This window comes from Paramormyrops kingsleyae, chromosome 9, assembly GCF_048594095.1.
Source record: "Paramormyrops kingsleyae isolate MSU_618 chromosome 9, PKINGS_0.4, whole genome shotgun sequence".
Taxonomy (NCBI): domain Eukaryota; kingdom Metazoa; phylum Chordata; class Actinopteri; order Osteoglossiformes; family Mormyridae; genus Paramormyrops; species Paramormyrops kingsleyae.
In genome coordinates this window covers 8,699,085-8,725,286 of record NC_132805.1, presented here as the reverse complement: position 1 = coordinate 8,725,286, position 26,202 = coordinate 8,699,085, and the positions used below count along the sequence as shown (strand labels likewise).

Sequence of the window (26,202 nt, the reverse complement as noted above, 5' to 3'; positions counted from 1 at the left end):
AGCTTAATGTGCAGTCATAAGCAAATGATGCCGGTTTGTTAAATCAGTATTAATAGCACTATGTAATAATTACATTGAATAAAAATGACGATATCATGTGAAATTTGGTCCTGCCTAGGTCCAACTAAATGCTGAATAAACAGCCTGTGTTCCCTCCAGCGCATCCACCAATCACAGCACCCCATCACGATGGGGCGGGTGCTTCCTGAGTGACGGACAGATGTCTTGTGGTCATGCTATTGGACAGTCTTGTTATCAATCAATGTGAAGCAGAACAGTTTAATGCGGGGGGTAGCTGAAAACTTCTTATTATGAACCCTCTTATTAATGCTGAGACTGTCTGTCATGGTCCTTGGGTTTCCACTTGGATATTGCATCATAAAGGTAAATGTGAAACATATACAAAGTGTGAAGAAAACCGAAAAGTGTCAAAACAATCCAATTAGCTAAAAGGAACAATCAATAAAAGCATTTTGTAATATAGTGCTGAACTCTGTCCCCTGCCTTAGCAGCCATCACGACCATGAAGTGCTCCCATAAAAACCGGGGTGAAGACTTAAGTTGTGTTGGTTGGAAGTGAAAACAGCAAAATAACTCATTCAGTGAGGCATATGGAGATCAAGATGGGGGGGGTCAGCCTGACGAGTGAATTAGCACTGCCCTGACTGGCGAGATCTGAACTTAATGCCCCCAAAATGTGAAAAACATACGACTGAAGATTGGATTGGGGTGGGGGTGGGGGGTTAGGAGGGTGTGAAAAGCCTAAAATGGCAGAGAAGGACCTCTTCTGGAAGGATGTGATGTCAAAGTTGTTCAGACTGGAACTAGACAGCGGAGTTGATTTTAATGTATTCTGCAGCCACGCGGGTGATTGAGGCATGAGCTGAGGTGCCTTAATTAATCAGCCTTTCTTCCACTCCCGCTAAGGTTCACAACATTTTTTTTGGAAAGAAAAACACAAGGCCAGATTTCACCCGATCAAAAAGATAATAATAATAATAAAAAGTGTGAAGTTCTTGGATATCGTATCTATTTGCATATTTTTGGTTGATATATTGATGAGGCCGACGTCTTCTGCTGCTTGTACTATCTGAACTGAGGCCCTTTAAGAAAAGAGATCCTTGGAAAGAGAACAGTTTGAAGACACTTTGGCAAACTCTGCGACAATACGGTCAGCAGCCTTCCAACGTGTGCATCTGCAAGAGTTTTTCTGCAAGCAGCCTCAAATTAAAGAGGGCAGAAGGGCAGATGCGGGTCTGCAGCAGTAATTCAAACTGACTTGAACTCCCATCCAACACTCGCTACCAAGTGCTACACTGGGGCCAACACTGAGGAGCCCCAGCCCAAGTACACCTCAAGAAATGAAGAAAAGCCTGGCAGCTGCCGCAACGCTTCGCAGTGAGGTCATCCATGATGGATGGAGCTCAAAGGTGGACCGAACACGTTGCAGATGAACGAAAGGTCGTTCTGCCCCTGCAAAATGTGTTTTTTTTTGCACATTAGTAGCTCAATGGTAGCGACAGGCACTTGATCCACCGCAGTCCGACAACACAGCAAGTAACCGAAACGCTAAAGGACAATGATGGTTTCCATGGGTCGGCATCTAAAAGAACATTTCATTACGGAATTCCCAAAAAGCCGAATTTCATCTGCACAGAAAATGAAAACGTCTGGGCTGTGGCCTGGTTCTGGAGGACGGTGCCTTTTTCCTGGAAGACAGAGGACAGTACTCAGGAAAGAGTGGGTTGACGGGCATGTCTGAACCTCTGTGTGTACATCAGCCATGTGTCTGTCCGTTAAGCAGTGCTGAATCAGAATCCAAAGCAGACATACTGGAGACTGGAGTCTTGATGCCATTTTCTGCTTTGTTTCTGATTTCGGTAAAAAAGCCACCCTCCTGAACCCCATTTATGAATGCATTTCATTTTAATTCTCTAGGTAAATATTCCTGTGCGTGCGTCCTCTATATTTAAATTTCCGCCATTTATTCTCACATTAAATTTCAAATTTAGTTCCTTTCCACCTATTAGCCATTTGTCACACAGCTGGATTTGGCCCCAGAGCATCGTGGCGGAGAGGAAAAAAAAACGCAGTTTTGTTTCCCACGGTCATATAAAACAGTGCGGACCTGGAAGTCTCGATGTCACATCAATCATGGGCCCCCAGACATCCTGGAACATTAAGCACCGTGTTGTGCTGAAGACTCGCAGCCAGTTAAAATACATTTAGGAACTATTACAACAAAATCTGTTTTTTTTTTTTTTTGTTCTCTCAAATCTTGGTGCCTGTGAAAAAAATCTGCAAATAAGATTCATATCATTGCTAAAAGCAGAGGATCCTGTTTAGAAAGGGAGACAGATCGGATAAGTCAATGTTACTTCTGATCGAATGCCATGAGGCTTGTGGACATTCGACAGAAGCGACGTTGAGCAGCCCATGCTGGAATCGAGAAAGTGCATTGTGACCTCAGTCTGGATTTGCAAAACAGAAAGATACCTGTATCCAATTTAATGCTTCCCATCAGAGAGTCTGCATCACTCAGAAGATGCAAAATGTCTCATCGGGGCAAATAAAGCCAAGTTGTATGTTTTGTAACAATTACACCCTGATTTTGAGTTACGGTTTACGTTAAAGCTGATATTTGCTTTTCATGTTTTATATTAGCAGTATAATTAATATGTAAACTCAGTAATAATTCAGTTATCATGCATAATAAGTAACAGAATTGCAACTTAACTTTTTTACGTAATCTGTTGATCCTTGCTTGAAATAAAAGAAAAAACAACTTTTTATTGTATTGTTCTACTTATTTAGTATTTTATTTTTTCCAAATTTTCACCTTCGTGTCTTCATTTCATGCTTGTCAACCCCAGCATTGAGAGTTTGCATGCTTTTGCTCAGGGGCGTCGTTAGGCCTATTTCAGGGGGACTAAAATGTTCTTTAGGCCCCCAAATAAATGTGTGTTTATTGGCTTAAGTCATGAATAACTTTTTATATTATATATGTTTGCCACACACACCCCAACCCCCCCTGCCCCCCGGTAAAGACTCAGCCTCCCATATATTCATCTCTAACTACGCCCCTGCTTTCACTATTTTCATGGGTCTCCTCCAGGATCTCCAGTTTCTTCACACAGCCCAATATTCACAACCGTGTGTGTGAGTACTTGTGAGTGCATGTACCCCAGCCTTGTGTCCTCTGCTGTCCCCGTGACCCTGTCCAGGATAAATGGTTAGAAGATGGATAGATGGCTGGATTGTACCCATAAGGCTCCAGTAGTCCAACACAGAAACCAGCGCTGTGTGATTCTCTGCACCACATTTCATGCGACAGACCTGTTGGTCTCACGGTGTCATGACTGTAACCATGTTCACGTGCCCGTGAATAGCTTTTAAACGTGTCAGACATTCTCAGTACCACAAAGGTGCTGTCCCAACCCTCAAAAATATGCCACAAAATAATTCTGATGGCCTTTCCCGACCTAAAAGTAATGACAGAAGTCTTTGAATTCACTCTAAACCTGTTTCCTTGATCACTCAGCACTGCGATGTGTCGGGAATTTCCTTCCCTTCTCTTTGATGAGACTTTCAGCTCTTGGACACCATAGTGTTGTCTAGTTTGAAGTAGTATGTGTAAGTGTGATAAAGCAGAAGCGCACACAATTTTTATTTTAAAATCCCAATCACACAGCTGCATTCGCATGTGTATGCACTCTAGGTTATGAAATTGCTGGTGCACAGGGCTTTTTTCCTTAATTCTTTCATGTTTGGTGACTGCAGTTGCTGTCTCCCCATCCAGTCCTCTAAGGCAATGCTGTGCAGGCCTGTTATCAGACAGCTCTCATATCAATGAACCTACATGTTTTCTTATTCTATTTTAATATGTAACTGCATTCTTATATTTATATGATAATATCTCAAACTCAGTATTTTTTCCTGCTGTTTTGTTTTCTGTGTGCAAAGCATTGTGGGATATGGGAATAGTAGTGGAGTTGCATGACCCTTCATTGCTGCTGACTCACTTCATGAGGGCATAGTGGACCACTCCCCCTTACTCATCTGCTTTGAGACACACTTCAATATGGCGACGGGTCTCGGTAACGTGCCATAGAAGTCGGAGTGGTAAGGCGGGATGTGAAGAGACCAGTTTGGTATTGCACCCTACTACACTTGCTGTCACATGACTGCAAATGCAACGATTTGACCACCATATTGCAGAAGTTGAAGCAATCCTTTACACCGTGCAGCTATTGGCTGGAGAAACAGGCATGGCTTCTGCTCCAGTGATATAACCTTCCACCAGTTAGGGTGTTTACTGATCGCTGTATATTTTTATATTGACAGGCATGTGATATTCCCTTGCAAATATACATCTTCGGAATAGCGCTGGGCGGTATGCCCGTTCATCCGGTATACTGGTTATTCCCCATTGTAGTTCCCATACAATGTGAAGCTTTAATATACTGCCATACCGCAGCATAGCTGAAATGACAGCTGTGATTGTGTGTTTAATGTTTTAAAAATATTTTGAAATAGTGAAATAGTTAACCATGATGAGTCAAGTGCTGGGTATGTCATATGCATCATAGTGTCAGTATTCATAACTTTATTCCGAAAGTTGCGGCGACATAATGGAATAGCCACAATATGTCAGTCTTTCTTTAGCTCATGGGAATTTTACTTACACAGAAATTTTCTGAGGGCAGAAGGAAAAATGACTGGTATACTGTAGAGAGATCAGACTGTAGATGAGGTAGGACCAACCAATCAGATATCTTGGTCCCGCCTCCTCTTGCTGCTTGGACCCAGCTTCTCTACAATCTGATTGCTTAATATTTTTGTTGCTAGTAAAGATCCGACGAGCCTTAGTTTGTACTGCTGAATCCTTTTATCTTTTATTACCTATTTATTTTATGCAGCAGTCAAACATTGTGTTTTAGCTTTTAAAACGTTTCTTCAGGAAGTTGCAGTGACATTCAGAATTTTAGTTTTAAGGGATTAAAGATATCAGCTTGTGTTCAGGCTGTTGTGGAAATACCTGTTGCCATTTTAATTTTACTAATTAGACAAGTACTTTTACTTTAAATAAATGTGTATTCATTTAAATCCAGCCTAATTCAGTGTAATATGTTACCAGATCATAACACTTACATGTCTCCCACTAAGAAATATTGGTAACGTGTGATTGAAAATGCAATGATTTAAGCGTACATATGTGGATTGGAATGGCATCAGCGCCGATCCACACATCATTATTATGTGTGTGTGTGTGCGCGTGCATTTATATTGATGTAGTTCCTTGTTTTGGTTATTTTTCAAAACTAATGTCCAGTGACTTCTAAATCATATTCTAGATATAAGCTAATAATTCTAGCTATAAGTGGTCTCATTTGTATGAAAATTGCAAAAAATTGTGTGTCACTTTTATATTGTTTTAAATACAACCAATGGATGGAGCAACTTCTCCAAGCGTGTCACGCTCTATGCCCATTGGCCAATAGCTGCCTATCATGTCTAGTAAATATACGTCATTGGTCCCCTCACTCTCTCCATTTCTGGCATCAGACTCATAGGTGAGTGAAAAACAGCACAGTCCAGGCAGTGTCAGAGCATAAAGCCCAAACAAACGATTCCCTCAACCCAGAACCCTGAAATCTGAGTCCAGACTGAGTCTGAGTCAGCATCCCTACAATAATCAATGTTAAATCCCACCAGCTCAACTACGGTACGCTATCTTGTGTCAGTAATGTACCTTAGGACTATAATAGTTTTTTCTTCCTGCTAGGGAGTTTTTCCTTTCCACTGTCGCCTCTGATTTGCTATATGGGAGCATCGGGCACGGACAATGTAACAGGTTTGACAACTTTGGTCAGCTGGCTGGAGTGAGGTTTTCAATTTGAGATAAGTCTACACACACATACGCATTTACATGTATGGAACAGTTTTATTATCTTGTAAATAGTAAATAGTCTGCAAACTACCTCAATGCTTTTAATCTAACTAATTTTAGGTTTATAATGGAATAATATAGATTTGTCGGAAGATTTCTTGCGTGAGCGTGAGTTTGAAAGCTTGAGTGTCACACCAGACGCGTGAGAGTTGGCAGCCCTTATGTGAAGCACAATGTAATATTGTGAAAATGTGCTATATAAATAAAACTGAATATAACTTTCCATTTAGCCACCACAAACATAGCAGTCTGGGCTAGGGTAAGCCTCCATATCAGTAGCTTCACTCAGGCTATTTGTCATCCTGAAGGATTGGTTTAGCAATTGCAGAAAGGCATTTCCATATTACCCCAAAATGTCTGTTTTTTCCCGGTGTCTCACTAAAACGTTCCAAAAAACATCCACCGCAAACACGTTGACTCAAAATGTTTGCTTAAAACTGCCTTCCGTAAGCCGGTGTTTGGAAAGGCAGAGTCGCATGGACAAGTATGATATATCGTTGCCGGATAATAAATGGATGTGCCGACTTACTTGCTTGGTTGTTCTTCTGTTAGTTTTAGTGCTAAAGCATGGTTACAATTTGCTAAGTAGACTTTTGAAGGCCTGCAAGTAAAAATTAAAAGGCAGCAGAAACAGACATGGAAAGTGACAAAAGTAATAGCCATTATGCTTCAGTGGGGGCAATTCACGTAGATACGGAATCATTTGTTCCCAATAGCTTTCATTATGGGATGGCATAAATGATGTTTCTGCACGCCTTTAATTGGCTGCTCTCCATCCCAGATCCGAAGCCCCGCCCAGCCAAAAAACACAAGTCAAACTCAATTTAGCCACCAACTCCTTTATGGCGGCCATCTGTGCCAGAGACAACTGCAGCCCAGTGTAACAGAGACGTTCGAGACACGAGTGACATGTGACAGGAAATAGCCTTGGTTGTCCTTAAAACAACACAGACGACGAGTGCTGCACGCACATGCTTCAACGCCTCGACATATTTAAGTGAAAGATCCTGCCGTGGAATTCAGCACGGTGGCCAATATCCCACATATACAAGTTGTGTGCTCATACTCTCTCAAATGTAAATCTGTGTGACTTTTTAATGGCAGAAACAGCTACAAAAACATTGAGAACATTTCTCCCTTGAATGTGGACTGATCATTGATTTCTGTGTCGGCCTCCAACAATGTTACACAGTTTTTTTCCCCCAGATTAACTACTTCCTCTAATCAGTTTAATTCAGGGTCCTCGTGGTAACAGATGGACTGTCGGTTTATCTCTGACAGCCAAAAGTTCACTTCGGACAATTTCAGCTCCCTGGCACGTTAAACATCCAACGCTGGGTTGATCACAAGGGGGTAGTAAATCACAGTACCTTTGTATCAAAACCACCATCCACAATCACGTTTTAAAGAGCAACTTTAAAAGAGAACAGGGAGGCATCATGAATACGGCAGGCTTGACAACATTTACGAGAGGCATGTTTAAGATGGCCCACAAGTATATCTTGCCTCTGTGCTCCTGCAGTCCTTCTCTCCATTCTGGCATTCATGTTTCCGTGCAACATCAGTCTTGCTCTATAAATATTTATCAGACCAGGCCTGTCTTCCGACACACCTGACAAGAGTTAAGATTCCACCCCCCCATCTGATCTTCAAAAACAGGCGCTCAAAAACATCTATAGTATGGTGAGCATCTCACACGCAATGTGCACGCTCTGTGTCCCCAACTCCACTCTGCCCGGCATGGGGCTTCCGGGGCTCTTCTGATGATAAGTCCCATGGGCGTGACGTTTCGCTCGCCGGCACCACTGGGAGCCGGCCGGCGCTGGCGGTGTGAACTCCGTGGGAGGCCTCAGATTTACAGCTTCCTTGTGAGGAATATGGATCACTTTTTAATTCAAATAAGTACCTGAGACACGATATACTTCACCAGCAAGCTGCGAAGCGTGGTCTGTATGCTGAACCGAGCTCCAACCATAGGAATTATGGTTATGAAAAGTGTTTTTTATCCTCTGGAGATGAATTGTTATACAGAGGATTTGTTATCATGACTATGCCATGTAAATGCATAGCATTTTATGCACACACACCCAAATAGGACTTATATTTAAAATATATATTTCTTCATATTCCTTCCGGATGACTGAGCGATACGCCGAGCGGATCTGTAACCTGGGAATTCCTTTTCCGAGGGATTAAAAAATGAAAGGGCGCTTGGAAGGCGGCAAGCAGTCGGGACTCGGGAGTGACGGATGGGCAGCGCTGCTGTGTGTCTGGTTATGATCAATGAAACGGTGCCGATACCTGACTCCCCTCGAGCCCTTGCCAGCCTCCCCCCAAAGCATCTTGTTTTATGTTTCGTCGGCTAATATAGATCATCCTCTCGCTGCTTAAGCCAAGCATTTTTGCAGGTTTATGGCAAAGCTGCAGGTTCTGCTGCTTTACCTTAAAGTGCCTCTCTCTCGCTCTCTTTTGCTTTTGTGTGCAGTATCGGTGAAATGAGGGCAGCAAATTATTTAACTGCCCCCCGCCACCCACACATAGATGCACCCCCAGACCATGGGTTTTACTTCAGCTTCTTTCTCGGTCCACTCCTGCAGGACAGCTGTCCTCACCAAGGTGCCCTTAACATCGTCACAGTCACGTCTTCGAGATGAAGCCACATCGGGCTATTGAACTTTGGCCACATTGACACTGATTCAAGAAACTGTTATTGTATTGTATTGTAATTTAAAAGGTTATTATTTTTGTATCCTGTGTTCGATGTGCACTCTTGGCATCCATTCTCTAGGATATCTGTCTGTGCGAATCTTCGGCCTTCCCAAGGGAAAGATTATCGATGTGATGACGATTATTCTTCCCGACGATTATCACCGCGAACACAATACCAATTTCCTGCAGACCTTTCAGTCAGATATTTTTAGCATATTATTGAGAGCATCAGTAAAATGCACTTTTAACTACTAGCTTTGCCATTAGGGTCATCGCCATTATATCACTGGGGTGTGTTTCACCCTTGACATGCTGAGAAACGTTTGCAGCTACCTGTTTCGCTGCGTGTTATACGAATCCAAGTCAAGCTGTGGCAACAGGTTTCCAGGGGCTCTTGTCCATCAATAAAAATGGAAAACAGCTAGCCCTCCTCCGTCCATGTCCCTCCCAAAAGGCCCGACGTCATAACACATGGAGCTAAACATAAAATCATCCAAGCAGCTGCACTGTCTTACCTGGTGACTCTTCCGTGTAAACACGTCCTGCCGCTGAGCAGTACCACTGTCCGGCTAATTCTCGGTACATTAATGGCACTGAGGTGACTCATATTACACATCGTGTTGATGGCGGACTTGGCCCGTTAGCCAAGAGAAGTCCTCCATATGGTTCTTGTTGCCAGATAGCACAGTTGCATGGTTTACATTAGTCTCAGGCCGAAACTCCCGCCCTTCAGCAACACCAATTTATTTCGAGAAGAGAGGGTAATATTTTTACCCCCAAGTCTTCATCGAGCCTCACCACATGTACTTGATTCAACTGAGGAGAGACTGGGGGCCATTGGTGGAGACACCTGTGGCATGCTGGTCTTTTTCGGAAGTGAAAGTGGGTTTGAAAGCGCAGAATTTCACAAGCAACACCTTCGCTTCTTTAGCCTCGTTTCGTAGTCGGTGCTGGGCGGACATCTTTGCCTGAGCGAGCCGTGGGAGGGTCACTGTGTGAGCGTACAAGACGGCAGCCTGTACGTTCTGTTCGTGGTGGGGAGCCGCAGGGCCCGTTTTAAATGGCTGAAGAGAGGCCGCACATCTGAAGAGCAGAAACAGAGCCGATGGATAAAAGAAGATGGCAAAGGCGGCAGGCGACCCAGGGTGACACCGCCATTGAGGCACTGGGAAGACACATGCATGAAAAAAGATCTATTAACGATTTGCACAAACACACTGGAATGTTGCTTTTCACATATCCCACCCTGGATTCCTTAGGAACACAAACATAAATACACAGGTGAGAGTGAAGCTGAGGGTCCAAGCACAGGGTCAGCTATTTATCCAGCACCCCTGGAGCATTTCAGAATGAATGAATGAATATTGAATGAATGAATGATTATTCATGGGGTTAAGGGCTTTGCTCTTGGGCCTAAAAGACACATGATTACTCTGCCAAGGATGGGATTCACACCAGCAACCTACCCTGCTGAGCCTCACTCCACCTGGTCCACTTCAGTTACCCCATGGTGCCTAGGGCTGTGGTGTGGTGGGTCTGGCTGAGCTGCCTGAAAATGCCACATATGTTCTGCTTCGCTCTACTGGGAGCAATGTGGCCAACACGTGTCGGGATCTCCAGTGTCCTGACTTCCAGTGTGATCAATCCTTTGCTCAGAGCCCCGGGAAGGCCTTCAAAGAGCTTCCCTATAACATTCTTGAAATTCACATACATCTATTGCGGTGACGGCCCAGAATCCACTTCAGCAATCTCATCCAATCATACTACTGCCTGCAGTAGTATGTAAATTATGGTGAGGCGGCCATGCATCATAATGAACCGCCCTCAGCTGTTGTCCAAGCTGGGTCACCTGCCTGAAAAAGGCCTCTTCCATCTTTGAAGCCAAAAGCCTGCATACTTGTCTGTAATTAACTTTTAGCTAAATATGAGAATTGCAGATATACTTTTGCTGAATTAAAGCTGAGTATCTAGGCTTCACTGATGGGAAGGAAAGTGGAAAGTCATTTTTAGTGAGGCACACTAGTATATTAAAGGCTGTTTAAAGTCACTAGCAGCACATCTATTATGAAGTCACATCTCAGCGTTTTTATGATCTGGCCGAATGATTGAAACGACAAGTTTCAATTAGACGACAAGTAAGCTTCTCATAAGTACCCAGAAACACGCTTAACTGAACATGACGAGCAGCGGTCCGGCTTCTTGTGCAGTTTGCCCACCACTGTTGGTACCTTAAACCCACTACTTTCCCTGCCAAATTGGAAATGAAGGACACGGGACTTTGGAGACATTTCAGGGCGATAAGGCATCTGCCAGCTTTCAGGGTCGACTAGATCGATGCTTGTCAAGGAAATTCATGCTTTGCTAGTAGTATTGTCATACTACCAGATGCGTTATACTGCATTGACTAACCCCCCCCCCCCCTCCCACATGACATGTGATGTGATTTCCAGTAAAGGTGCCCACTCCCAGTCTGTAGGGATATTCAAGTGAAGATACATCCTTATTAATAATAAAACAGTAACAGATTACTCTGTTTCAGATCCCCATATTTTTTTGTTATTCAGTTATTCACTTAATTTGTTTTCTTGCCTCACTGTAAAACCTCAAAATAAGTCCTCGAAAGTTAGGGAGGAGTGGGGGGGGGGGGGGGGGGGGGGCGGTTGTTGTCAGGTGCTCCAGGCCTCTGGTTATTGTCAGAACCCTCGCCACATCATCCAAAAGCAGGTGATGGCTCTCAGATGTGCATTTGGGTTTCGCTGAGCTATTAAGGGTGTCACTGGACAACCTCGATTGACCTGCTGTGGAGAATCAAAACGAAGAACATTTCACAGAGGATTATTAAATAATTCTTATTTTTGTGTCTCTGGAAGAGAAGCCAACATGTGAGCTGCAAAATATTCCTGACATAGGAGACTAATTAAACAGAATCAGATACTATAGAAGACTATTAATTTGGAAAATGGCCCATAGTGCTGTTTCTTAACCCAGTGTTTCCAGCCTGGTCCTCGGGGGCCCCTGGATAATAGTGCATGTTTTTCACGGGAGCAAAAATGTGGACGGTCTAAGGGGCTCTGAGGACCACGTCGTGAAACACTGTCTTAACCCATCACAGAATAGAGATAAGCAGGGACGTGCAATTATCATGTAGAATGCAGGTGAAAATACCTTTAAGGCTTGAAACATCAGAGTATAATTAGCCTGGACTGTGTAAATAAATCCAGCTGGCTTGCTGGTGAATTCTGGTGCATATATCAGGCCTCCATCTCCGTCCCCATGGATGTCTGCACATGCCATTGTCTTCACCGGAGATGGTAATATTTCACAGCCCAACGCTCGATCTGGAATTCACCGTGGATACTGCTCCACATTAATGCTGCACCAGATTGACACCAGCTGGGTTCTGACCCAAAGCATACATGTTTCATCTGTCCCGTGTTCATCCCACACACCGGAGCTAAAGCAGAGCTGTAAGGCCCTCCACGTAAATCAATGCTTTTAAAGGCCATGTCAACAGGCTGGTGTGGAGAGGTGTGACTGTGTTATTACATGCTAAGAAACAGCTAAGTGACACCTCTGATTCCATCCATCTGCATAGCCAATGGAATATTTATACCTCTTAAACAAAGCAGCCTATTTGTACTCCCGGGGATTCAAACCCACAACCTCCTATTCCTGGGTCAATGCGCTATTTGCTGAGCTACAGGAACACATTACAAAAGGGCTTCCCTTTTAGAGTGTATTATCTGGCTAAGGATGATGTGTGTGTACTTGCTTCACTTGAATGGTTAGTTAAACCCTGCAAAGGGTTGGCGCCCCATCCTGGGTTGTTCCCTGCCTTGCGCCCCTAGCCTTCGGGATAGGCTCCGGACCCCCCCCGCGACCCTGAATAGGATAATCGGTTTTGGAAAATGGATGGACAGAATGATTAATTATATACATTGCTGAATTTTAGCAAGCCGTGAGCTTACAAAAAAATGAGTGAGGCAGGTTTAGTTTAAATAAAACCTGTGGCATATTATTTGAAATGATAGTAATTTATCCATAATCAGACCACATTCTGGAACAAATCTATTTTGTTGGCTCATGGTAGGCATTTTGCTCATCATTTCTTGCTTCTTACAGTCCTGGCGGTTTAGGGGATTGATACTGGCTCTGGTGAAACACGGTATAGTCATACTAATGCACATGGGAGAAAACTTCAGCCAGAAAACAATCATGCAGGTTTTCTTGCTTTAATTCCTGTCAAAATAGGAGCTTCTCTTCTCATAAATCAGTGGAGTTTCTGCGCTCTACCAAAGGTTGGTCTGGGAAAGAGTACCTCGCAGGGAGGACCATAAGGTGATCCATAAAGAGGGTCTTTTGGTAACCCAGAAAGGGAACCGCCAGGTGACCCTCGAGGTAGGCCATTGAAATTGGTGAGAGACATGATGACTCCAAGCTAAGAGATAGCAATGCTCTGAACCTCTCCTGTCAAGTAAAACTTTTCTGTATCTGTAATGTACCATTGCGATGCATGGTAACATTTAGTTTAAAAATCCTCATCAAGTTATATTCACTTTTTCTGATGACTGTGGAAGATTACACACCTTTTTCAAGAAAGCTTGACTGCATTTTTTATATGACAGTCAGGCCTTGCACAGCACGGCAGAGCCCAGCCCAGCATTGTTACAAGCAGTACACAGATGGATAGCATTTATTTTTGACTTGGCTCTGCTGAAATTTTTGTGCAGATTCCAAACAGCGTTTTGCTTTTAAGCTAATAGGATTATTTCTATATGGCTAGCTGAAGAACTGCAGGCCACAAAATGTGCATAAAATCATAGCCGACCGTGCATTAAAAATAACGGTACTGGCCATATGAAAGAAGAAAAATACAGACATGACCACCTAATAGAAGTAATATGTCTTGTTTTGATTGCTTTTGGCTCATTAAAAGGTCTACCAGTTACCAAAGATTGCAAATTACACCAGTCATAAAATGATTAATGTTGTTTCCCGTTTGGCTGTGAATTGGCAGATTAGCCATAGCGTTACAAAACCACATGATAATATCATCTGACTAGGCATGCATGGTAACGGCTGTAGACCAGCTTAAACAGCCTAGGAGATATCCAAAGCATGTGTATCGAACACATGTTCAAAGGTTGAAGCAAAACAATTATGATTACGCAATCCCTCTCAGTCGCCGGCGAGTACAAGGCTAACGAGAACCAAATGGTGATTGATTTCAGGTTGATCTGGGACCGGCATCGTCGCGGAGTGGCCGAGGGGCAGGGCCCTTCAGCAGTGCTGCTCAGGTGCGACTTAGTGCTGATTCAATGCCTGAAGCTAATCCTTCCTGATCTGCCCTGCTGAAAGGCCACATGGAGATTAAAAAGGGGAATCCACCTTGATCGAATTCAACATTTTGTGACGGGAACAAAGCGAGGGACGAATCACAGGCCACCAAAGGCAGCTAAAGCCTGTAGAATTTCCATTTTGTGTGGCGAATGATGAATTCATCATTTTATCCTTTCCATGAAATGTGCTGTAAATATATTCCTTAAGCTATAGGCCTAGTTGATCCCTTGATAGTATGTATATTTGTAATGTGCTATTTGCCACTTGTGCATCAGTTTGGACAAAAGCAAAAAAATATCAGCATGGGGGGGGCGGGGGTACACTGTGTGACTCAGCAGATTAGGTCGGTGTGCTCAAATCCCATGGTTGCAAGGTGATATCACCATTAGGCTCCTAGGCCAGACCCTCGTTCTCTAACTGCTCCAGGAGTTGTCTGCCCCTGCTTGCATATGCATCGCCTTGGACAGACATGTCTGCTGAGTAAGTGAATGGAATATAATCTGACATTAACAAGAGGAGGAAAAACATGCACTGTAGCTGTAAAAGTAATTCCTGTAATAATAATGGCTGCCTGCCTTCTTCTTGATGCCCTTTGGATATGGTGCATTTTGAAATGTTTTCTGATTCCTCACATGGTGCAGGAATACTTCTGTTATTATTTTCTGCTAGATCATGCGAACAGTGTTCAGCAATCCCACCCCCGCGTACCCCCACCCTGTTAATATCTGAGATGGAGTGTATCCAAACACCCCCATTCCCAATTTCAAACACACACACAGACAGACACACAGAATCTCCCCCAGACCTACCGGGTCTCTGGCCAGCTCCACATTAGGTAATGCTTACACTTTTCCTGCTGAGGGTGGGGGGTGGGGGGGAAGGGGTAGTTGAAAAAAAAAAAGATTAACGTTTCTGCAAATGCTGCAGAGCACCAGTGATCAGCTAACCCCCATACAGACAATGTCTGTGCTATCAGGGATTACAGCGTCTGCATCACCCCCTGTTTGTTCCATTATTCTTTTTCCGGAGATGTGCTGTGCAGGGAGGGGGGTGGGGGGAGTGGGGGGGCGAGATGAGTCAAGGTGGGACGTCATCCCATCGTGCGAGGGATTTTAAAAAAATGAATCAAAACAAAAATGTGACTGTATATTGTTGGGCAGGCCCTGGGTGCAGTTTGAAAGACTGACGTCACACTGTTTCCACGTGTTGCTTTGCTTGTTTGTTTGTTTGTTTGCTCGTTCCAGGAACCAAAGGGCTAATGACACCTGCTGGCTGTTTCCTGACGACGAACAAGGCTGCTTGTTTTCTTCTTTGCTGTGGTGCTTGAAAGCTGAATGATATTCAGCATGTATTATCATATTATTGCTATCTTGATACCTCGCTTTTAGGAAACAGACCTAAGTTCCCAGTAACGTTTCCCAGTGGTTTCACCACTACTGTGATGTCAGGCCTCTCCAATTTAATTATCCAAAGCTGGATGGACTGCCAATGAATTTTTTTTTCTGTCAATAATTTTCAAAAAATGTCCATTGCTCACAAAAAACTTTTGACTGACTTTCAACTGTCATCTCACTGTCACTGTGAATTCCAGTCTTTTCTTAATTATTCCTTAATTATTTTTTCTTGATCTGTTGTCATGCAGCGAAGGAAAGCAGACGGGCCCCTGGCCTGATCCCTGTTTATGCCTACAGATTCTGTAAATAATTTCCTTTCTCATCAATCATGGGCCTGCTTTGAAAAGGCACTGAGTTGCCACTCTGAGCTAGAACTCCAGCTCCTTCCTGTTTCTCTCATTTCAAAGGGTTTTGTAAGATTTGGCTCAGCCTGGAACAAGCAGCCTGCTGCAATAGTGTAATGCACTGGATGCCGCAGCCTTTGTACGGAGCGTGACCCACTCATGAGGCCATGTCCCAGCCTACCGTTCCCTGTCAGCAGGAGGCTCACCAAAGCTCCAACCCAAAATCTGTCCCTTCGAGTCGGGGGGTGGGGGGGTGGGGTAGCGTTTCAGCTCTCTGCAGCTTACCTCGTAAATGTCAGACCTTGCCCACTTTTCCATCTTATGCCCTTTCATATTTCGAACACAACTGTAGAATCTGATACAAAAGGACAAAAACAAGACCAAGTGTAAGGAACTGGATTGCAGTCAGGCCTTAAACCGATCTCATACCTAGCAGGTCACTGGTTTAGAACTCAGAAGGAGTTTTTGCTTAACTCTTAAGGTCTGTTCACGCTTAACCTGGGCTCCGTCGGTAAATATTCGGTAGGTGGACCTCTGCGATACGTCTCAGGCACCGGCCGAAGTTTATGTTCTGTATCACCCAAATCCCGCGCCAGATTTTTTGTTTTGCAGTGTTTTGATTGCCTAGAGATATGCGTCCATCCGTCCGAGCTGGCCAATCGGCGAGACCCTCTGTTGTTTGTCTAGTGGCGAACTGTTTATGACAGATCAGTTGCTCCTGCTAATGTGGAAGCCTTCTGCTATTATAAATCTCGCGTCCTTTTCAAACAAAGCCAGGCCGGTTCCTCCATCCTTTTTTTTTCTCATCCCCAGCAAGAAAACAGCCGTTTTTCGAGTCCCGAATGGAGCCCGTCTCCCTCAGTCAGGGAAAATCGCCGGAGAGTTCCAAGACATGGGTCTCCATTGCGGGAGCACAAGGTTTATTTTTGACTGGGGCTCAAATGACTCCACAATGGGAATAGTGCTTTTCTTTAAAGCTAACATGGTTATTTCTGTGTGGCTAGCTGAAGAGCCTGATTTGTGGCTGGCTAAAGACTCATGTTAAAAGTCACAGGGTACCGCTTCTGCACAGCATGGCAAGGAGGAAACATATCGATTAATTCGGAGGGGGACAGGAGGCCATGACAGGCATTCTTGCGCTAGATTATCTTCTCCTCTTGGCAGAGACTCGAGCCACAAGGTATTTGTTTAGACGAGTTAAGAAAGAATCCCTCTGTAATCCAAAACCCCGACTCTTAATTTCAAATATCTGCTCTCACATCTGGGCCGTGTAGCATTGTGTTGTGTGTGATTGCAACCAAAATAAACCAGAGATTATTTGATCGTGGTTATTGGAACAATATGGCATGCTAAATCCATAAAGCAATGTACATATCAATTGAATCTATTTATGCAAGTTAGCAAACCACGAAAAAGGCAGCATGGCCAAGTTGTGTGTGTGTGTGTATGTGTGTGTATATAGGGGAAATAGGAAACCAGACATTTCTGCATGATTAAAAAATGAACATATGTAAAAGCCAGGAGCTTCGTGTTGGACTCATGCACTAGGTTTCATATTTATCAGGGTACATATTGAAAGTGGAAAGTAGGAGAAATGTCCATTTTCTTTCTCACCGAGGGCCTGGGGGGGTTTCGATGATTTTGTCCAGAGCAATGCAGTGTTTTCTGTCAGAAATGGTTAAAGTTCTGTAGCCACTCCGAAGGAATCACAGGTGTGATCAGGGCAAGGCAGCCATGTGTCGGTACAAAAGGCGAATGCAGAACCTTGGAATCTGGAAAAGAAGCAAAAACAGAACTGCTTGTGAGGACTGGATGCCCAATAAAAAAGATCAATAATGCTTTTAGTGCTGCTTCTCTAAGCCTCTCCGAGTCCAAAAGGAGACTAAGAGAGGCTGTGGAGTTTCAGCTATAAAAATTGTTTTCAATATATAAAAAAAAGCTTGACTGGGGTCTGTCTCTGAAAAAGGAAGCGCGTTGCCACGGTGATCACAATCGGTGCTCGTGGGTCAGGTGGGCTAGAGCCCCTCCCACCCCCGCCACCTTTGGCCTGGCAAGACGTGTGACATCACAACCTTTTTGTTTTAAATCATCGTCCAACATCATCGCTCAGGTGTCGGTGAGATGACCATGCCCTTATTTAGCATGAGCCCAGAACTAACCCGCCCGGCCTGGATCGAGCCCTCATCAGCACCGCTACCAGAACCCCGGGGAGAAGAAAACCTCAGCAGATCCTTCAACAGCGACTGCTTTCCCATCCTTTTATTTGCTTTTTTAAGAAATAAAATGGTTTAGCCATTACCTCGTACAGGAGGGGGAATACGCTTTATTTTGACGCATGTCTGCCATTTCTCTCCCCGTCTTCTTTTGGCTGCTTGCTTAATATTATGTTTTCCTCCCCGTGATGGATTTGAAGGAGGTGCTTATATTTTATACTGACGTGCGCGTCCCGCTGCTCTGAAGGGCTTGCTTTTGGAGTCATAAACCTATCATTAAACGTCATTAATCCCCAGGCTGCACTCACAGAGGCTGCAAATCTCATAAAGAGCGAGCCCGCCACAGCCTCTCGCGGGACGCGCTGCAGAGACCCTAACTACTGCTGGCCAATGGACTCTGACAGGAATTATGACCTTAATAAAGTCTATTTTCTAACATTTGCATGCATAAGCGTCTTATATGGGACAGCGAGAAGGCTGTCTGGCCCACGTTTAGGAGCCTCACGGGGAGCGTTTCTGGCAGCGCCACACCTGGCGGCGGCCCAGGCTGGATGTGTCCCCGTGGCTAAATTAGCCATTAGCGACGACAGCCTGCCGGCTGGCGGCTCCACAGCAATGTCCCAACTGGTCTGCCGGGCCGGCAGAAGTCATCCTGGGACAGTGAGCCTACCGTAGACCGTCCCACTCTCCGCTAATGCAGAAATAATAAGGCTGTCACAGAGGAGAAATTCTCCACTCTTGAGGTCCATTTGGACTCTCTGAATGGAACCCGGACGCCTGTACGTTACGCATGGTGTCAAAGCCATTTCTCTTCCCGGCATCAAAAGGGCCGGTATTGGATGGGGAACGGAATGCAAATAAACAGGTAATTATGCCTTAAAGATGGCCGCTTTTTCTTTCACGTGGTAATGGATCTGGCTTCCATAACTGTCACTTGTGTAGCGCCGTCCACATCCAGCAGAATCTGGACACCTTCTGCGTCGCCCCGCGGACAGAGCCAGCACAGAACTGGATGACACAAAGCCATACATCCATCCAGTCAGGTGCTGCCCTTCACGTCGGCAGAGCGCTTTAACATGCATCTCTTTGGGTCACAATCCTGCCCCCCACTGCGAGGATTATTAGGTCTTAATTACCGGTGCATTTCCTGAGTGTTCCAAGTTCTTAAAACACACTGCAGGGAAAATAAGTACATTTCCGGAGAACAGGGAGGGAACAGCCAATTGTTCCGATGCATGATATCATTAGGGGGAAAAATACAAAAAATTATTGAAAAAACTGGCAAGCAATTGAGAAAACAAGAGGAGCAAAGACTTACATGTGTTTCCCTTTGGAAAAAGAGGAAATAAATTATTTTTTATTGGTTTTAAATACATCAAACATCAGACAATTAGCACAATTACAAAGTCAGTTCCAGTTCGTTCTATGCATGATAAATTACTCTGTAATTCTCCTGTAATTCCCCTAGCAGCTGTCATCTTATGCTAGGTTTCAGACGTATTGTGAAAACACATTGTTCCAGGACCAAAAATGTGCCAAATGTTATTCGTTCCGCTAATTTCCCAGACATAAAGAACCACGCACATCTTCGATTTTACTGTCAAACCATAAGATCGGAATCCGGTCAAATCTGAGTGACCTCAAATGACCCCACTGCCAAGCAGTCCCCAACCCAGACAGACATAAACTTACAACAGCGGGGATCGAGGCAAAATGTGGTGGCGCTGGATGCTTCTGGGACTCCCTGGATGTAATAAATTGCACAAACCTCATGATAATCATTTCGCTAACTGAGGCTTTTCCCCGTATTTACACAAAAAGCTGAGCATCATGTAATGCTGAGCTGCCTGGCTATAAATGTAGGTGTTTCCTCATAGATTAGGACCATATGCGACGGACTGCTAACACCCCCGAGCCTTTCGCTGCTCGCAGATGAGGAAAAAGCCACTTCCAAGTTTTGGTGAAGTGCTTGGGACGCTACGTGGTGACAACTTTCATTTTTCACTTGCTAGCTCTGCAGTGGTGCCACCTGTCACCATGACGGCCCGCACAGCCTCACACGCTGGTGACAAGCTGGTTGGTTGTAAAGCTTACAGCTGGCAGGCCTGCTTACCAGGCTACTGTAGAGTGCAGGTCCATTGCAATGTGCGTCTTTAGGGATGTAGAGAAAACCAGCAGCGTCGTTTCTGCAATAATCTCAAATCGCTGCACACGAGCAGTGGGAATACCATTGACAAGAAAAGTCAATAGGTACAGAAAACCACAACTGTCCTTTCTACATACATTTTTTAAAGGCGCCCCTTTTGTTTGTGTGTGTGTGTGTGTGTGTGTGTGGTATGATGGCAAGCCCTTTCTTGGGGAGGCAGATTAAAAACCTAGGGGGTGGATTATGGCTATAATGGGTTATTAACGCCCCCCCCCCCCAAAAAAAAAAAGAAAAAAAAACTCAAAGGAACAGTGAGATCCTTTAAGAAAACCAGCAAAGGACAGATTTATGTTACCTCATATGGCTTCTGAAAGAATCATTATCGTTGGTTAATAGTCTACCAGAGGCAGGAAATCAGCCTTGCTGTTCTTATACAAAACTGCATTAAAAGAAGATTAATCCCTCATAACCAAGTCTGCTTTTCAAAAGGCGGGGGGCTGGCAGGTACTGCCTTATGAGAAAAAGATTCAAAGCCAAACCCCTATGTCCTCACCTCATTTATCCTGAAACCACTTTATACTGTATGGATGATTTTTTTAGGGTTAAATCTTATAATGTGCATATGTACTAATTTTAACTGAAATACAAGGAATAAGATCTGTTTAATATCATGTTAAATAAAATTTTTAATTTTTATGGGGACAAACTTATCCTTAAATCAGAGGCATCAGGGATATGACACAGGGCTCAACATCCAGTATCTTCAAAAATAACTGCAAGCAGGCCTGCTGTGTGTCTCGCTTATGCCAGGGGATGAGATGATCTCCAACCCTCGCCCCCCCCCAAAAAAAAAAATGACAAATTGGAATAGCGACACACCTGGGGGTGCCAAGGTGTTGTGCTAGTTTGCTTGAGGACTAGCAGAATTTTGCTGGAGAATTGCCTTCTTGGGGGGGGGGCGGTTATCATGCTGGAGCTGCTTAGATTTCCAAATATTTCTTATTTCTGAAGATTCTTCTTCTTCAAAACTGGTTGATTTCAGGCCATTTTTTCAGCAGATTAAATGACTGAAGAAAAACAATTCTTAAGCATATATGGTTTCACTCTTTCATTACACATCAGCAAGTCTCATGTAGTAATTCTATGCTACTGTTTGCAAACTTGCTTTTGATTAAAAGACTGGTTCGATGGAACCGTTCAGGCAAGATTTGGCCCTTTGAACAAGAAAATAATTACCACTGCACTTCTGCAAATACTAAAAGGAAGGTTATCAATTAATCAACTAAGCATGGTCTTTATATCGAAAGCATGGTCTTATATTTAACCGCTAGCAGCCCTCATTGGCCAGAAAGAATTAGGCGGGAGAAATGTTTTAAAGTTTAACTGGTAGATGACTCTATCTTTGGGATGTAGCATAGACAGAGAAATGCGATAAAACGGCGAAACCTAAATATGGATGTGTAAAGGAACAAGCATTTTAAAGCTTATAAAAGTTTAGATGCATACAAGTATTTTCTGGCTGGTCAAGTACACGGGAGTGGTATATGGGAAATTTCCGGAAAAGATCGCTTCCTGATAAATGGACCAGAATTTTATATTTTTCTACTTAATGCTGCAATGTCTAATGACAGATACACAGCAGGTTACATGAAACAAATCAGTTTTGATATCAGCCTTAAGCTGGGCGATATGGTAAAATATTTTATCATGATTTTTTTCCCCATGTCAAATGACCGATAATTATCACGATATAATTCAAGTCACTATTTCTTTACTTCAAAGCTCCATTTTTTACTTGAAAATCCCTTAGAAATTCCCTTAAATAAGACCAGAACATGAAAAAAATACAAACTGAACTGACTCCAAACTAAAACCTAATTTTAACAAATCATATCAATAACCATAATTAAATAATACACAAACGCATGATTCAGTGGGCTACAGATTTTCCCGTCTGACCGGCACAATCCACTTACTGGGTCTACTGGAAATCTGTGAGATGTTAAATCAGGTTTATCACCTCAAACGTCTCAGGCACATATACAAAAAAATCTGCTCGAAAAATAAATACAGCACAATCGGCTGTCCTGCGTCATAAGGCGCTGCTTTTGGAAAGACAGTTGATTTTGCCCGGCAGTGGAAGGGCAGACCGAACCATTTTTGCGTTTTAGGGAAAGTAAAATGCTTTTCGACTACTATGTCAAGGTAATTTTAAGAATATAAAAAATAAGAAGTTTTTATGTCATTCAGAAACACTATATAAAGCTTTCACAAATATGTATTTTTGACGAATTATCCCAGCAGATTATTTAAAGGTTAGTAAGTTTTCCCCTCCCCCCTTCGACCCAGCGACAACTGTCGGCGGCCCTGACTGTGAGGAAATAAATAAAAGCTGAAATGTGTTGTAATCATTAGTGTAGTCATTAATAGGTATTTGCAGTATTAATGTTGACTTCAGAAACTACAAAACAAAAAAAAAGTTTACCCCTAGTTGTGCAACAAATGTATCGTGAAGACTTCGGCTCCCGCGTCTAAGGTGGAAATTAAGCGCAATGGTCGTGCATGTGGCGGTCTGCCGGAACCGGGTGTGTGGCTCGGCCCGTGTAATGGCAGTGCTGGTTCTGTGTCTCTTGGCTGCGCCTCCGGTGGGACAAGTCCCATTGCACAGCATCGTTACTGAAGCGCGACAGGGGTATATTTTGGAAAGGCACCCCCGCATTCCTTCGGCGGAAGAGAAGATGGACTGTTTCTGAGAAAACCGGCGATTAAAAACGGCTTTTCTCAGAAAACCGACCTAGTTACCCTAACCAAAACATAGTATTCCTTATTACCAAAATGAAAAATAAAACAAAATAAAAAAGTCAACCGTTTTACATTCTGCTAATGCAAAGTAAAACAACGCTTTGGCCCGAAAAACAACCCTACTTTTTAGTAAATTATCAATTTAAATTCCTATAAACTATTTCAGGTCAGCAGCAGGTGGTAATAAATACACAACAAATTATTTCCTGCCTTCCTGCTTTATCGGACTGGAGCAGTTATCCGCACCACTTTCTCATAATCGGAAATCTTATTTGCGTTAAGGATAGAACGTGCCAGAACAAATAATGAAAGTCAGCAACGCAAATACACCTCGCGCGGTGCGGTTTAAACCGGAAGAGAGTCCCTGCGGAAAAGCCGGGGGAAGGATGGGGATCCCCGGCCGATTTCTGTTCATGACTTGATAGGACCGCAGGTCGGAAAAATCCAGAACAACTGCTGTTTATGGCCCCCTGTTGGACTTGGAGGAAATCGAAACCTTCAAATCCGTGTTAAACTCGTCTACCCACTCCAATTGTTTAGCATCGGAGCCCGTACAATCAATTTCCCCCCGCAAATATGTTATTTCACATCCAAGACCAAAGGTGTTCCCTTTTCCTAACATTTTCCATACTAAAATTGAGTTCTTCACTTTTTTCCCGAGCACTCCTGGGTTTGCAGGTAGCCTGTGTGAAATCTCCCTCCCTTAAAATGTTTCGCCTTACAAGAATTACACACCAATTGCTACAGACACCTACTATCCACACTTAAATCCCACAGACTGAAACGACCCCTTAAAGGGTCTGCATTTACAGCATGCGCTTGTAATTCGAACCATGCATTTTAAATTCATTTTTAAAAGCGTTGCACTTGTAGGCACCGGTGAACCACCATCCCAAGGAATTTCGCGAAATTACAGCCGGCAAATTTTGGCACGTCCTTAGTTTTTTTCTTTCTTTTTATTCTGGAGTTTTCGTTCATTGATAATTTGTTTGCTTATTGTTTCTGCGTGGAGCTTTCACCTCGTTTGGCTGGGAAAACCGGTAACCCGCCGCCGACGGCCAGAAACTTCGCACTAAACAAAAACACCCCGGAACAGCCGGATCGGAAATTAACGGAGAGCCGTAACTATCGCCCGCTAGTAAACAGCGGTTTATAAGAAGAGTCTCTTTTGGTTTTGTGCCTCTAAGAAACACGTTTAGCATGATTCCATGTCATGCAAGATTGGTTTATATGAGGCCAGCTCCGGTGTAAACAATGCTGAATCTTTTTTAGTCTGATTGGCGGGCCAAAACTCATTATAAACTTTCCTGGTCTTTATTACCAGACCGCACGCCACTATGCACAGTATCCCCAAGCAAAGGGGCAATAGAAAGCCCAGCGGTCTGTGCCCTATCAGAAACACCGTTTTATCAGAGTATTGGCTAGGTAGGTACAGGCCACGTGCAGTATTTATAAGGCGGGGGGACGATGCTTTATGACTTTGTTTTTTTGGGCTGTAGGATAAGGACCCCCCCCCCCCCCCCCCCCCCCCACCGCCGTTTTAATCCTAATAGAAGACAAACACAGTGAGAGGCAATAAAACACAGCCACCCGACCTCATTCGACCTGTCCTGGTCAAGGTCATATAATCGGCCGCCTGAAATGACTACAGGACCCCCGAGGCTGTTCTGGTGTTGGGTTCCCCTGTCCCTCACCCGCTATCCTTTAGCAAAACAAATGCAGTTTCTCGCAGTCCAATGAAGAAACGCATTAAATTCTTGCTTAGCAGAATCCCAGCCGTGCCCTCTCTAATTAATATTTCAACAGAAGCCCTTTGGCAAATTGGGTGTTTTTTTTATATTGTAAATAACAATACGAACAACATCTCAATTCTTATAATACTACAGCAAGATAAATGTGTGTATATGTATATGTATATGTATATATGATTTCTAATAGGCCTATAGCCTATTTTTAAATCAAATGCAATACTTTGCATTCACATACATAGGCTAAATAACTTTTTTTTCCTAATCGTCGATTGGTGTTAAAATCGAAAAATCGCTATTTCAGTTTAATAAATGCGTAAACCTTTTTGCATTGTGGGGACGTTTTTGGGAGACGGCCGTTTCAACAAGAGGTAGCCTAAACGGGAAAAAGAAACAAAAATGTTAAATGGCTTCTCCCGAATACTGACGTTATTGATTTAAATTATTGTAAATACCTGCGCGAAATGACGCCAGCCTGCAAGCTTGGAGCATCGTCGACCAGTTCACACAAATGTCACCGGACTTCTGGATGTTTCTGGAAGTGTATCACCGTTCGTCTGGAACTTTGAGGACCGAAACGCTTCATCTGCTTTCCAGGAGCCTAATAACCTATTTATGTGTGCAAATATGTAATATATAATACAGTAATATTGTAAATGTAGCCTACTATATAATGCCCCAAATGCTTCTCTTCGCATACCCCATCTATAACGACCAGCTGAAATTTATATAACATAGGTATTAGGGGCGAGCGGGAGGGACGATTCCGAGGGCCTCTGTGTGAAAGGGGCCCTAAAACTTTGGGACTGAATTGGATTGATCTGGGATGGGGGGTGCAATATGGTATGCTTTAAAGAAGCCCAAATCTTTATCAGTCACCCTGATAAGAATAGATCTACAATCTGGTGAACGATGGAATGATAGTGTCACCATGGCGCAAAGACTCACCATTTCTATGGCCGTGCGTTTGCGACGGACACTATCATAAAGGGCGCCGGAGGACGCAGGGCTGGGGACCGTGAAGCCGCAATCCTGAGCTCCGGCACAGGATTTTCCTCTCTCACTTTCAGGGGGTGGGTCCAGATCAACCTTTCGCACGCCGAGGCAGCACTACATGGGGCTGGATGCAAACTTCCTGAGACTGTGACTTACTGCTTCGACTTGGATGCTTTCCTGCACTTTAGAGTGGATTTATGTGGAAATTGCTTTGAAATGACCAGAGAGAATATCCATTTAAATAATGCCTTGGTAGATTACGAGAAACAGAGATAATTGTGATGAAATGCTTTGTTATTTGAATTTTCTTTTTTTAAACCACTGTTTGTTAACTTTTAAATATTATTTTCAATAAATATGCGTTCTTGCTTTGCTATGCGGGAGTACACATAGCACCAGATTATAAGATCATTACCCAACAAGAAAAAACATCGACGAGAAAATCCACTTACCAAATGCTAGCAATAAATAAAGGCAACTTTCCTTAATCTCACTTGGAGGTGTCGTGTAGGAGGAGTTCGTTTAAACCCTACAAGTAACGGATTTTCCCCCTATAAAAA

General features: G+C 43.6%; 2 long non-coding RNA genes across 4 annotated transcripts in view; both read right to left on the bottom strand.

Annotated features, from left to right (window-relative positions):
• The window catches only part of LOC111848859 (uncharacterized), a 29,926-nt gene extending 7,730 nt beyond the window's left edge, over positions 1-22,196 (bottom strand). The window contains exons 1-3 of the long non-coding RNA XR_002839407.2: positions 22,073-22,196; positions 17,352-17,509; positions 16,023-16,092 (exon numbers count right to left, since the gene is read on the bottom strand). This is a non-coding gene — a long non-coding RNA (uncharacterized lncRNA). The remainder of the gene's footprint in view (positions 1-16,022; positions 16,093-17,351; positions 17,510-22,072) is intronic.
• LOC140592591 (uncharacterized) lies at positions 7,028-14,845 on the bottom strand. 3 transcript variants are annotated; one of them, XR_011992940.1, is made up of 2 exons: positions 14,809-14,845; positions 7,028-9,824 (listed from the first exon to the last, which is right to left on the bottom strand). It is a non-coding gene; the product is annotated as an uncharacterized lncRNA (long non-coding RNA). The 3 variants fall into 3 exon arrangements; XR_011992939.1 differs by lacking the exon at positions 14,809-14,845 and adding an exon at positions 10,126-10,764; XR_011992941.1 differs by lacking the exon at positions 14,809-14,845 and adding an exon at positions 10,126-10,764 and having other exon boundaries at positions 7,028-9,742.
• Positions 22,197-26,202: the final 4,006 nt, after the last annotated feature.